The sequence below is a fragment of the Primulina huaijiensis genome, chromosome 5 (assembly GCF_012295235.1).
Source record: "Primulina huaijiensis isolate GDHJ02 chromosome 5, ASM1229523v2, whole genome shotgun sequence".
Classification (NCBI taxonomy): Eukaryota; Viridiplantae; Streptophyta; class Magnoliopsida; order Lamiales; family Gesneriaceae; genus Primulina; species Primulina huaijiensis.
This window is the reverse complement of record NC_133310.1, coordinates 10,294,188-10,309,907: the sequence shown is the minus strand read 5'-3', so window position 1 is coordinate 10,309,907 and position 15,720 is coordinate 10,294,188.

Sequence of the window (15,720 nt, the reverse complement as noted above, 5' to 3'; positions counted from 1 at the left end):
AAAAACCATATAATATACATGCATGGGAGGTGAAAGGTTGGGAGACTACTTTTTGTGTTTTCAAGGCATGGCATGCAACTTTTGCTTTTTGCTTTTCTCACAACCAAGACAAGGAAATTAAGACACACTCCTTCCCTCCCACTCTCCACCTTGGCCGAAAATTCACTAGATTTTCTCTCCAAGTTTTTCTCTCATTTTCTTCTTCAAGTGTTGAGGAAGAAATATTCTTCTCATTGAAAAATCTTCTTGTTTTTCTAGTGCAAAACAAGAAGGGATTTACCTAGCAAGTGGTGGGCCTAATTTTGAAGGTTGGAAGCTTGTAGATTTGTCATCCTTTGAAGAGCTAAGGTGTTTACACCTTAGTTGGAGCCATACATCAATCCTTGTGATTGATAGGTACATTTCTTAACACACTATGAATGTCATTTTGTTGTTTTTGTATTTGCTACACCAAGATATGGAGGTGGCCGAAATTTTTACTTAAAAATTTGATTTTTAAACTTCCGTTGCGCTTCCGATCACCGTAACCGATCCCCTTTCACCTCTAAGAACCATGCATGCTAGTCCCCTCCTTATGCACTCCCCATGATCCTGCGGCCAAGGGGTTTGGCTTCGGCCTTTGCCCATGGACCAGGTGCGGCTCCTCCCTTCTTGGACAACATCATGACCCTCCCAGAGCCTCTGGATGTAGCCCATGACTTGCACATAGCCTACACCCTTCAAGACCAAAAACCAAAACCCCAGTTATCCATGATCCCAATTTTTCGTTCAGCTTGTTTCCCCTTTTGTCCAGCCATTTGTCAAGGCTCTATGGTCTGTCCCTTTATCATACTGAAAAACACTCCCTTTCATAACCCTATCATGGCAGCTCCTTTGTTCAACATAAACATGGATTTAAAAGCATCAAAACTCAAGTTTTATCATGTACAAGCCATAAAAACGAAATTATAAGAAAGGTATCATATTTGATGCAAACATGATTAAACACATATAATTTGGTATGAACGATGAGTGAAGGAAGATTAAAGCGTGCCTTTGCATGTTTCACGCACGAAATTCAATCCTTGATGCAAAAGACGTTGACGGAGAGACGATGGAGGAAGTTTGCTGTGTTTTTCCTTCAACCTCATGTCAATTTGCTTAAAAAACGTGGGTGTGTGTTTGTGTGTTGTGGAGGAGGGGTGGGGAGAGAAAACCCTAGGTTTCTTGTGTGATATGAAGTGGATTGTGGTTTAAAAACTCCCTAATTTTATATAAATAATTGGGTAGGAGTTTAGGCCACATAACCTTATTATAATAGGCTCATTATAATGTAGGTAAAATATTTCGTTTAGGATAGTTTTTGAAAATATTTGTCGAGCCTCCAAAAAGTCCTTATTTTCGCCAACAATCTATTACCGGTTTAAAAATCGACTCGGCGTGTAAAAATATCTCAAAAAACTTCATTTTCGAAAATACCATATGAAATATACCATTTATTAAATAATTAAAAATAATCATTTACTAAAAATATTTTTCCTTCATGGTCACAGGTCTCCGTTCCTTGATCGCGTCTCGAATAACCCTTAAAAACACAGTTTTATGCATCCTAGTAGAAAACCCTATTTGAGACATGTAAACATGCCTACCACATTTAATAAATGCAATTAAAATAATTTAATTAATCATTTTCTATTTTTCTTAGATTTGCATGCAGTTGGATTACGTTATCGCATTTTAGACCTTACAATTCCTCCCTCCTTAAATAAAATTTCGTCCTCGAAATTAAGACTCACCGAATAAGTCTGGGTAGCGACTCCTCATATCAGTCTTGGTTTCCCAAGTAGCTTCTTTCTCCGAATGATTTTGTCACTTGATTTTGACAATTTGAATAACCTTATTCTGGAGCCTTTTTTCTTACCTATTCAGGATTTGTATAGGCCTTTCCTCGTACGACATATTCGGAGTCAACTGCAGAGGTTCAAAATTTAGTACATGTGAAGGATTCGACATGTACTTTCGTAACATCGAGATATGGAACACATTATGCACTCCAGCTAGCGTTGGTGGCTACGCGACTCTATAAGCTAATGTCTCAATCTTCTCTAAAATTTCAAACGGCCCTATGAACCTCGGATTGAGTTTGACTTTCTTGCCAAATCTCATAACACCCTTCAAAGCATAAATGGATATATGAAGTTTGTATAATTTATGCTCACTTTCTATTGATGTGAATCCTCCAGGTTGAGACATGTAAATCTCTTCCTTAATATCCCCATTAAGGAATGTTGTCTTTATATTCATCTGTTATATTTTATAGTCATACTATGCTGCTATGGCTAACAGTATCCTAATGGACTTGAACATCTCTACTGGAGAAAAGGTTTTCTCATAGTCAACACCTTGCCTTTGGGTATATCTTTTTGCTACCAATCTAGCTTTGAAGCTCAGCAGTTTCCCATCCACTCCAAGTTTTTTTTTGTAAATCAATGGGAACAATTTCCTAATGTGAATCTGCTAAGGTCAAACTTGGTTCTAAACATGGAGTCCATTTTGGAATGCATGGCTTCAAGCAATTTAGATGAATCAGCATCAGACAATGCTTCCTTGAAGTTTCTTGGATCGCATCCACGAATGGTCTCACCTCGGCCCTCTTCAATAAGCAGGCTCATCTTGTTAGGTGGCCTTGAGACCCTTTTGGATCTCTTGGGAGCTTGTGTTTCTTTGATTGGCTTTTGGGTGTGGGTTCTACTGTTTGTGCAGTGGGTGGTTCCCAAATCTCATTGAGTTCTATCATCCCACCTTTTTTATCCAATAGAAACTCTTTCTCTAAGAAGGTGGCATTCCATGAAACAAATACCTTTTTTTCATTGGGATCAAAGAAGTAATATCCAACAGAATTATTTGAATATCTCACAAAGTAGCACAATGTCCGATTACGACGTTCTAACACATCACACAACTAGAGTGTGGCAACTCATTCTCCTTAAGGTAGTCATGAAACTCAGTACTAAAGTATTCTCCACCTCGATCTGATCGTAGTGTTTTAACATTCTTTCCTAACTGTTTCTTGGCTTCTGCTCTGAAACCTTTGAACTTTTCAAACGCTTCAAACTTGTATTTCATTAAATACACATACCCATAGGTGAAAACACTTAGCGGGGCACACACATCTGTATGGATCAAATCCAACAGATCATGTGCATGTTCCACTTTTCCTATGAAAGGGGATTTGGTCATTTCTTTTTTCAGATAGGACTCACATGTCTCTCGAGAGTTTATGTCTGACTAGTCAAACATGCCCTCTCCCACTAGCTTGTGCATCCTTCTTTTCGAAATATGTCCTAGCCTAGCATACCACAAATGTACTTGGTTTAGAATATCTTTTTTTTTTGTCGTTGTAGTTATCGTGTTTACTTAGATATGGTTTTTTGGAGCATCTTTTATTTTTAAGTTATAGAGGTCATTTTGTATTTCAAATGTTGCAATCAAACATTTATTCTTGTAAATATTGCAAAAACATTTGCTAAATAAACAAGAAAATCCATCTTTATCAAGCATAGAAACTAAAATAATGTTTTTAATCAAATCCAGAACATACAAAACGTCTCTCAAAAGTAACATAAAATTATTGTCTAATATTAAATAAACGTATCCTATGGTCGGCGCAGCAACTCTTGTTCTATTGCTAATCCTCAGGAAGGTCTCACCTTCCCACATGCTGCTACATTTATCATCGCCTGCAAATAAACACGAAGATGAGATCCACATCCAGTATCCAATATCCAAAAAGTTGAATTAATAGAGATATTTATTTCAATATAAAACATACCGTTGCCAAAACTCTTCTAGGCAAGATATTCCTTGCAATTGCATTTCCAGTGTCCCGGATTCTTGTTGGAATTTATGATTTTCAGAGTTGGACAAACAAATCCGTAAAAAAATTGAAGAACCAAACTGAACTGACGCAACTGAGAGGTCGTAACTGAAATATTACTTATCTAACTTAAATGGATTAAGAACTGAATTTAATAAATTCAAGTTCTTATAAGAATAAATTAAACTGATGATTCAAAGTTTGGTAATCAAATTGAAGATCAGAACTGGAGATTTCGAAAAAATGAAATGCAATGACCTAACTTAACTGAAGTGTTCAAACTGAGATGACATTGGTTAGAACTGATGTAGTCCAGCTGAACTGATCAGTCTACCTGCTTGACTCCTGATCAGTTAGCCACGTCATCAGCTGCATTTTGAAATAATCATCAGACAAACTGACAGTTCATACCAATTAAAGCAGAACAGTCCGATACATCTTACCTCTGTCAGAATAAAGTCGTCAACATGGACTAGAAGACGATTCAACGAATATTAACCATCAAATGCATTCAATGTGACCATTGGAATCGAAGAATATTTATAGCTAATGAGTTCATTCAAGAAAGGCCACGAAACGAAATATCAACAAAAAAAACTATAATTTATCTGTGATTTATTTTCAAGTTTATTCAGTTTAAAAATCGCAAAATTTAGCTATGACTTCATTGCTGTATTTGTAGTATTAAGATTACTTATTAGAGCTATTTATTTATAAAAATGATAAGAACGAAAATAAGCTTGGCATTGTACAAGTCTAACTGAAGTGAGTTTGAAACATCCATTACTTTTTAACTTTAAAATCCTACAAAATTTATTATTATTATTATTTTTATAAAATTCGAAACTTGCATAATAAAATAACTCAACATTTCCAACATCCAAAATAAATTTAACATTTAAAATCTGAAGTGCATAAAAATCCCTAAATCGTCAATTAACAAAAATCCTACGTAAACCATTAACATGATGAAAACTAAATTTAAAAATAATGCATAAAAATCTCTAAATGAATCATTCTCAAAAATCTTTATTTCAAAACTTCAACTATCAAGCTAATGCGGAAAATAAATGTCCCACGGGAGTGTACTGTCGGACTTGATCCACTCAAGCGTCAACACCTCCCTCAATATCATCCTCACCTGCAACCATCCAAACCTAGTGAGTCTAATGACTTAGCACGTTCTAACCATATGTAACAAATAATATATATACATGCAAATGCATTAAAATCATGCTTTTATTTAAAATAAGCTTGCAATCATAAATCATTTGATCGTAAAGCTTTCCATCATCATATATCATTTTTGGGTAAAGTTTGATATTTGAAAGTGACTAGATGTAATCATATCATGTGGTCGACTGATCAGTCTTAGCTCACCATTGCGCATGGGGACGGGAATTAGGCCCCGTCATAAAGGGAAATACGATCGTTGGGCTCCCTCTTGGCTTTCTGCCGTTAACGGGCTCTCTAGGAGGCCTTCTATCTCACGATATTCCTAATCATGTCATATCATATTTGTCACATTCAATTCACATCCTTCAAAATAATTTTCCTTTCCTTTTTATTCATAAAATATCGTGTCCATTCCAAATTCGTAAAATAGCATTTTACAGGAAAAATCGTACAGCTTTAGCATAAATCATAATGTTAGGATCGGTTGATTGGTTGAGATGTGTTTAGAAGGGGGAGTTGAATAAACACTCACGATTTTGTAATCTTTTCAAATGAAGTGTCAGTTTTGTGACAAACTGAAACCAGGAATCTCTTCAGTCAATGACAATCAGTTTAAATGATAACAGCTATGGAAATAAACTGACTGAAAGATAGAATAAATAACTGAAGTAAGAACATGCAAAGATTTATGGATGTTCGGAGATTTCAAATGCTACTACGTCACTCCTTCTATCACAAGGATAGGATATGCACTAAAAGATTTTGATCGATACAAAACTTGTACAGACCCACTTCAGTTTCGACTTAACACTGCCAAAAGTGAAATTCTTAGTTTACGATATATCTCATAGTTCTTCGACTGAACTTAGCACAACTGACCTAGTTAAAGATCAAATAAACAACAAAACATTTTGTGATTATAAGCTTGAAAGGTAGTCTCAAATGCAACAAATATATCTGATAAATGTGAGCTTTTTGATTCTTGAGTAAGAGCGATAAGTTCAGCAGGGTAACAGCAAGCTTAAGAGAATAGATAGATTGATCGATAGATGTGTTATGTATCTCAATTGCTCTTCTCACCTTTTTATAGGCTTCTCTTCAATGGTAACATTAAATATAATTTGACTCTTTATACCCGTTGATTGCTACGTCAATATTCCTCTGACGTTCGTACACTGTAAGTTCTGAAATGCGGCGTTCCACTATAAGTTGCAGTCTTCTTTGTACTGTTGTCGGTTCCACTATGAGTTGCAGTCTGCTTTGTACTGTTGTCGTTTGGATGTCTTTTTCTCCAACTGATGACGTGTACAGCTGGTAAGCGCACAACTGAATATATCAACTGATCAGTTTCCAACAGATAAGTCAGTTGACTTCGTATGTTCAGTTCAGCTGGTTTCAGTTGCCTTCGATAAACTGCGCATTAATCTTCAGTTAGGCAGCTGTCAGTTGATTTATGTAGTTTAGTTACTTCAAACTTCTTAATCAGTTTAGTCCAATAAATTAAACACTTAGTTTGTCAAACAACCGAAATTAAGTTTCCAACAATTTCCCCCTTTTTGGTGTTTGACAAAACTTGTAAAGTATGAACTGATCAACTGAACTCAAAAACATTCTTCGAACTATTGTAGATAAAATAATTCTCCTAATGTACATATTCGTACAAAAAAGAGAAAATCAGGAACTAAATATTTCCTGCCATAGTCTTCAACCAATAATTGTAGTAAGTTGATCTTCATATCTTCTTCTTTCTTTTGTCTTTCTGATCTTTTAACTCTTCTATTTCTTCTATTTCCCACTTTTTGTCAAGAACATCAATTTTCTTGGATAAAATTTGAACATTCGCTGCGATATCTGTCATAGTATTCATTACAATTTCTTGCAGCATATCAATCCTTTTGGTGACTTTGCTTTCTAGAAAATCAAAGCGTCTGCCGACTAATGCTTGAGTTTGAAAATGACATTCAGTCGACAGTCTGTCTTTCTTGATTTCTTCTATTCTTCAGTTTGTTGAGTAACTAGCTGTTTAGTCGATTGATTAACTGGCTCTTTAGCTGCCACTTCTTCAGTTGTAACTGAGTGCAGCTGAGCCTCTTCAGTTGGTTCAAAAAATGCATGTTCAGTCATAACGACTGACTGAACTGGCTGTTCAGTTTCTCCAAAAATAGCCTTCTCGGCGGGTTTTTTAGAAATAACAGCTTGATCGGCTGGTTTTTCAACAATAACAGGATCTACTGGTTCTTCAGTGACAATAAGTGGATCTGCTGGCTCCTCAGTCAAGACAACATCTTCAACTGCTGATCTGAAGCTTTATTTCGAAGCTGATTTATTATTGGCCAATCTTGAACTGATTCTTCTGATGAAAAATCTCGGGAGGCTTCTGGAATGACCAGTTCTTGATCCATTTCCCAACTTTTGATCTCCATCTGCAACGAGAGAAGATCCGAGTCCAGTTGGTCATGCACAACTTTGTCATTGTATGCAGTTGGACTGGTAGTATCATAATTTAGTCGCAGTTGAGCAACTATTTTCGGTGGCATTTTTGCTCTTAGTTGATTGAAGAAATAGTTCTTTCGCCCAGAGCTTGAACAATGGTAGATGCCTTGACTACCTTCATAACATTATTTTCCAAATCAACAAATTTCTTCAGTTTTGACTTCCTCTGTAGCTCCTTGGCAAAGAAGTTCGTCTTGAATTTCACCCATTCATCATAAGTCTTGAGCTTGTTTGCTGCAAATTCATTGATTTCTTGCCAAATAAGATCAATGTGCGTTTGGATGGAATTGGTTGGCCTGGGCTCTTCTTGTATTTTGCCGTTGCCTTTTGAGTCATTCAGGGCGTGAGGAATGCTCAACCCCGAAGTAGTCGCATCAATGAGTTCTTCGATCACTAGTCCCTTTGGTCTGGTAGGAGGTAGAGGGGTGTAGCCAGTGATAGTGATCAATGGAGCCTCCAGCAAGTTTCTTCTTATCACCTGATTTGGTGACCTTCTTCTTTGGTAGAACAGCAGACAGAGGTAACTGATCCTCAGTTGAGAAATCAGTTGGAATAGCTTTTAGAGGGATATCTTTGATAGGCTGTTGAGCCTCCGACTGCATCAATCTTTCAGTTGGTATGGTCCCAACTACAGTAGCAGGTTTTGGCTTCAAAGTTCTTGGCTTCTTGAAGACCTTCGGAGATGGAGTCTTCTCAGAGTCAGTTTCACCGATAATCAACTTGCGCTTAATCGTCATTTTCTTAAGAGTCATCTTTTTCTGAACTAATTTGGGAGCCTCCACTACTACAAAAACGGCAAACGACAACGGATTTTATTCGTTGTCGTAGCCATTTAAAAACTGTTGTAACTGAAGGTGTTGTTGAAAGTCCGTTCAACGACAACGGTTTTTATCCGTTGTGGTAGATCAAATTAAACCGTCGCAAGTAAAAATAGCGACGGTCGTTATTTCTACCCGTCGCTAATTTTAAATTAGCGACGGTTACATAAATCGTCGCTACTTCAATCAGCGACAGTTATATAAACCGTAGCTAATATAAAATTAGCGACGATGGCAATCACGACCGTCGCTAATGTTAGCGACGGACATCTTTCAAGAGTTCCGTCGCTAATTTGTTTCGAAAAATAAAAAAATTACTTTTAATAATTTAATAAATCTAAAAAAAACTAATAATCCAAACTAAAATCGTGTAAAAGAAAAAAATTTTAAGTGTTGTTTGAAGTGATAAAATGGGGTAAAAGAGAAAAATTTTAAGTGTTGTGGACGAAAATGGAGATATTTATAAACAGTTTGCGACAGGTTTTAGCGACGGTAAATGTTAAACTGTCACATAGTTTTATATGGCAACGGTTTGGATTTAAACTGTCGCTAAAATTAGCGACGGTTTTAAAACAATGTCGCTAAATTTAGCGACGGTTAATTCAAAATTGTCGCTAATTTAAACGTAGCGACCGTTCGTTTGGAGATAACTGTCGCTAAATATTGCAACGTTTTCCAAAACCGTTGTTGTTTGTCAAAAAAACCACGCTAAAATTAGCGACGGTTATTTTAAAACCGTCGCGAATTTAAACGTAGCGCCGGTTTTCGAATTAACTGTCTCTAAATATTGCAACGTTTTCCGAAACCGTTGTTTGTCCAAAAAAACACGCTAAAATTAGCGACGGTTATTTTAAACCCGTCGCGAATTTAAACGTAGCGCCGGTTTTCGCATTAACTGTCTCTAAATATTGCAACGTTTTCCAAAACCGTTGTTGTTTGTCCAAAAAAACACGCTAATCGACAACAGTTAATAGAACTGTTGTCGTTGACCCAAAAAAAACGCTCAAAGACAACGGTTTTATAGAACCGTTGTCTTTGATCTCAAAAACCGTTGTCTTTGACCCCACAAAGACAACGGTGAAAGACAACGGTTTTGAAAAACCGTTGTCTTTGACCTCCAAAAGACAACGGTTTTCGATAAAACCGTTGTTAAAAAAGATACGACAACGGTTTTTGTGAAAAACCGTTATCGTATGTGCGTTGTTGTATGCAGAATTTCTTGTAGTTTAGATGCAAGAACTGCTCAGGAGACATGTCCAGTTTCTACTTTGGTGGCTGGACATTCTTGGCATTGAAGATTTTCAGTTTAGATGATTTTTCAGAGTCATCAGTCACCAGCCCTTTAACTTTCAGCAAATAGCTGAGCTGCACCGCATAACCCCTTGATTGCTTGGACACTTTAAACATATTCCTTAGGATGTTGAAAATTATGTTCTTCCAGTTCAATCTCCGGCCAGCCATTATAGCAGTTATAGCTTGAAATTTTTCAAGAGTAAGTGCAGCAAAGGATCAAGCCTTTGCTAAAAGCCCTTTGGCTACAATATCTGCCAGCAGTTGTACCTCTGGTTCAGCTCCTTCTTGCGATCGAAAACTTTGATTTTCCGACCATCAGCAGAAAGAAGGGTTTGCATCTCCTCAATATCAGATGCTTTTACTTCAGTGAGATTAACTAGCCCATCAGAAGGCAGTTGAAATAGGTTGCATAAGAAATCTTCTTCAATGATCAGCAGCTGACCATTTACGGTAGCTGCGATACTGCCGGTTGTAGTGACATAGCCGTTGTCATAGAGATCCTGCATCTCTTTAGTATAGATTTCTTGGGAAGATAATCCCAAAAATTGTTTCAGACCAGTTGCTTCCAGTTTGATGAAGATGTTCTTAACAGCTTCATCTCATATAGTCATAACTAAGTCAAAGTTGATTGCCATTACGTTCATGACATGAGTTGGTATCTGATTTGCCATTTGACTGAATGTTTTTCTGCGAGAAAGAAAACTTGAATTTGTTTTTGCTCTGTAAATTTGAAGTAAGCGTAAGGAGAAAAACTGAAGTGGAGCGGGTATAGTACTAATGTAAGTGACAGTTCAAATTATTGGACACGTGTCAGTCCAAGAAAATTTGAATTAAAAACGTGTGTGCGTGTGAAAGAAAAAACGTATGTAGAGAATTCATGGATTACGTGGGTCCACGTTCTAAGATACTATTAGTTGAAAGACAACAATTAATGCTCACACGAACAGTCACATCACTTATTATGGATATATTTAATGATTAATCAGTTAACTTATGAGAGAAGATTAATTGGGTCAGCAACTGTGTGGGGACCCAGACGCTAATCAAATTCTTAATCATCATTGGGACCATTTAATCAATTACAATAAACAGGGTCTAAAAACTTTTTTTTTTACATACAGTAATACCTGCGGAACGTAATGGAATACATTCTAATATACATGTTAGTATTAAAGTACAAGTCTTGTACTATATACTATCGTACCAACTAAGGTTTAACAACTAAATATCAAGTGTCCAAACCCTATCTAAATCCAAGTCCGTAGTCTCCACTCTAATCCCGATCTCTCTTCATCTCCTCGACCCCGATCCTGTCCCACTTGTTGCCATGCACACATACAAACACGACAACAGCCGGATAACTCCGGTGAGAAAATAATCTCAGTATAAATCATGTACACATGCAATCATATAAACAAATATAAGAGCATGAAGCAGATATATATAACATGTATCATAATTAGAAACATGAATCGATATCAAACTGTAAATCAAACTCTGAACATGTATCAAAGTCAGAAAACATGAATCAATATCAAGCAGTAAATCACACTCTGTAACTCTGAGACTCTAACTTCACTCGTTCTAATCTAGGGATCCCGATTTGAATAAGAACGCAACGTTCTCCCATCTACTTTACCCCAGCTACATGGTGGTACGTTCTTAGTCCCAGACTTTGACTATCTATATCGAAGATCTGCAATAGGAGTCGGTCTTCTCCAAATACATCGATATATATCCAAAAGTGTAGTGACCTGGCGGTTCTGCCAAAGACTAGGCGGATCTGCCCAATTCTAACTCATGCTTAACTATAATCAATAGAATAAGCATAACAATCTCAAAAATTGCAACCTACCGAAGCAATGACATTTCTGTATGTGATTTTGGGGAACTCAAGTCAGATCTACTCGAGTTGTGCAATCCCGAATCAACATTAATTTATACCTTTCGTTTCATTCTGTTGATCTGACTCTGTCGAAGTCTAACTCACTGCCTGTCAAATCAATGTCCTGTTGTAGCCTGCGTCGATAGGAACACAGTACCGAAGTCGGATTCAAAATCTAACGAACGGATCTTGCACAATCGAAATCTAAAATCAAGAATGTGTTCCATCTTTTCTTTCCTCTGAACGAAGGCTTGTATATATATATATATATTCAGACATTGCATGTAAAGGTTAGGTGGCTCGCCCTTTGTAAAACACGTCTCGCGCATATGCGCGACCTCAACCAGCGCATATGCGCGAGACCTGCTGGTCTTCGTGATAAGCTTCTCGGCAGCTCGCGCATATGCACGCCATCGCCCGGCGCATATGCGCGAGGTTCTCTGGACATGGCATTTAAGCTACTAGACTGCTCGCGCATATGCGCGCACTGACACCGCGCATATGCGCGAGACCTACTATCTCGGCATATTGCCACTCGCGCATATGCGCACCTCACTTCCGCGCTTGTGCGCGAGGTTATCTGGAATTCATATTTTAGCTACTGTATACCTCGCTGCGCGCATATGCGCGGGGTCTTCTGCCCGTTCCGCGCGTGCGTGCCCATCCGGTCGCGCGCGTGCTCGAATAGCACCGCCCTCGCACATATTTCGCGTCTTTTCTCTTCTTTCCCAGTCTAATACTTTTCGTCTATAATTACCTTGATTAATCCATAAATCATTTCAGATTAATCTCAGATTACGTTAATCAAATCTCGGGCATTACAAACTGCGTGATCAGTTGTGAGCTGATTCAGTTTAGTTGAAGACTAACTGACGATTGTCTTCTCAGTTAACCATTTAAATCCGATATTCCCCCTCAATAAATGCATATAAATAAAAGATAGGGTAAGAAAAACTCAGTCTGGATAAGTCAAAAGCTTTTAGTTGACTTGAGTCTCTCCGTCTTCTTCTATCATTCCGATAACAGCCTGATTATAAATAAGAGTAAGAATATTAGATAACAATAAGTAAGCAAACAAGTATAGTTCAAGCAGTTCCAACCTCCCGGTTTCTTCATCAACACTTCGTCAAATAGAGACTTTGAAAGAAAGCATCGAAGAGAAAGTCTGGTTAGGTGTCATGTCTTCTTGGATTAAGGTGCATGAACTCCAGAGTATACGGCTTCATGGAGAAGTCCCTACAGCCAGACAAAGAGCTATTGCTAGGAAGTGCTTCCGGCGATTTAAAGTTACCCAAGTCTCACAGCTAGTTACTGATCAAGTTCTGATGCACGTTATGCTGTGGAAGGAGTGGAACACGCTTGAGAAGATCTCCTCTTCAGAATTTTATAGGAGACTGTACTGTCAAGATATCAATAACTGGTTAACCCTTTGGCAAGATGCCGTTGCAAGGGAAATGAATCGTGTAATTTGGTTTCGATTTTATTCAAATTGACTGAAGTTTCGATTCATTGCTTTCTCTTTACTTTTCTGCAATAATAACTGACATCAGTTGACAAAAAGTTCATTTAACTTAATGAGTAATAACAGATAAAAGAATTAACTGTCTAGAAGTGGACATGAACTGATGCAACAATAATATAACTGATATCAGTTGTCAAACAATTCACTAACTGAATGAGTAATAACAGTTAAATGACTAACTGTTAAAAGTGAATAACAACTGACATATCAGCAATAAACTGATAAAATTAAGATAAATCAATTAAACCAAGTATATTGCGAAAGTGAGAAAACTTAGTCTCTGGCAATGTTTTAGTGAAGATTTCAGCATCTTGTTGTTCAGTTGACACATATTCTAATCTGATAGCTTTTTTCAAAGCATGATCTCTGATGAAGTGATGCCTCACATCAATGTGCTTGGTCCTTGAGTGAAGAACTGGGTTGTAAGTTATTGCAATCGTGCTTGTATTATCACAAAATATGGGAGATTCTTTAGCATAAACTCCATAATCTTTCAGTTGTTGCTGAATCCAGAGCAGTTGGGCATATCAGCTTCCAGCAGCAAGGTATTCTGCTTCAGTTGTGGAAGTGGCTATGAATGTTTGCTTCTTGCTGAACCATGAGATCAGTCTGTCTCCTAGAAACTGAGAAGATCCACTGGTGCTTTTACGATCTAGCTTACATCCTGTGTAGTCTGCATTTGAATATCCAACTAAATTGAAAGAAGAGTGTTTAGCGCACCATAATCCCATATTTTGAGTGCCTTTTAGATATTTTAAAATTCTTCTGGCAACAGAAAAATGCGATTGCTTAGGATTTTCTTGAAATCTAGCACACATGCAAACATCAAATACAATATTAGGATGACTAGCAGTTATGTACAATAATGAACCTATTAAACCTCTGTAGAGTTGCGTCTCAACTGATATTCTCCCTTGATCATTGTCCAGTTTGACTGATGAACTCATGGGAGTGCTAGCAGCTGAACATGTTTCCATGACAAATTTCTTGAGCAATTCCTTCGTGTATTTGGTTTGACTGATATAAAATACCAGTGTCCAGTTGCTTCACTTGTAGTCCGAGAAAGAATGTCAGTTCACCCATCATACTCATCTCAAATTTGTCATGCATTAACTTGGCAAATTTCTCACATAATTTGGGGTTAGTTGACCCAAATATAATATCATCAACATATATTTGCACAAGTGAAATGTGATCATTCTTAGAAAATTTGAACAAGGTCTTGTCAACTGATACAACAGTAAAATCATGATCAGTTAAGAATTTTGAAAGTGTCTCATACCAAGCTCTTGGATCTTGTTTAAGACGATATAAATCTTTGTTCAAATGATAGACATGATCAGGAAAAGAGTGATTGATAAAATCTAGTGGTTGTTCAACATAAACTTCTTCCTGCAACTGACCATTCAGAAATGCACTCTTTACGTCCATCTAGTAAACTTAAAAGTTCTTGAATGATGCATAGACAAGGAACATTCTGATTGCTTCCAGTATTGCAACTAGTGCATACGTTTCATCATAGTCAATTCCTTCTTCCTGCCCATATCCTTGTGCTAATAGTCATGCTTTGTTTCGTGCAACTGAACCATCTTCGTTCAGTTTATTTCTGAATACCCATTTTGTACCTATAATTGTTTTTCAAACTGGTCTTGGAACTAAATTCCATACATTGTTATGAGTAAACTGATTTAGCTCCTCTGGCATTGAGTTTATCCAGTTAGGATCGGAAAGAGCTTCGTCAGTTTTCTTTGGTTCCAGTTGTGAGACAAAAGCAGAATGAATGAATAAATTAAGCATTTGATTTCTTGTTTTTACCGGGTCAGATGGATTACCTATCACCAATTCTGGAGGATGTGATTTCTTCCATCTGAGTTCAGTATTTGCTACTTCCATATCAGCAAGTGTTTCTGTTGGCAACTAAATGTTTTCAGTTTCAGTTGGAGTTGTATCAGTTGGTAACTGAATATCATATGTTTGTTCTATCATCTATTTGTTCCACCAACTGATTATCAAGAGCAGGTTCCTGTTCAACTGATTGATCTAGTATTTCTGGTTCAGTTGTTTGAAGGATATTTCTTTTGATATGATTTTCTTCTGTTTGTTCCACCAACTGATTATCAAGAGCAGGTTCATGTTCAACTGATTTATCTAGTATTTCTGGTTCAGTTGTTTGAAGAATATTTCTTTTGATATGATTTTCTTCTTCATTATCATCCTCCAAACTGATCTCTGTAAAACGATCAACTAGCTCAACTGGATCAGTTAGCTTATTAGTTAGCACAGTTTCATCAAAAACAACATGAATAGATTCTTCAACATTTAAAGAGCTTTTATTAAAGACTCTATATGCTTTGCTAACTGAAGAATATCCAAGAAATATTCCTCTGCAGATTTAGCATCAAAGGCTTTTAAATGATTTTTATCATTATCAAGAATAAAACATCTGCAGCCAAATATTTTGAAATAAGAAACCACACTTTTTCTTCCATGCCAGATCTCATAAGGTGTTTTCACATTATTCTTATTAATCATTGATCTGTTCTGAGTGTAACATGCAGTGTTTACTGCTTCAGCCCAAAACCTTTGAGAAACATCAGAATCAACAAGCATTGTTCTAGCAGCTTCTTTAAGGGTCCGATTTCTTCTCTCAGCTACACCATTTTGCTGAGGTGTTTTA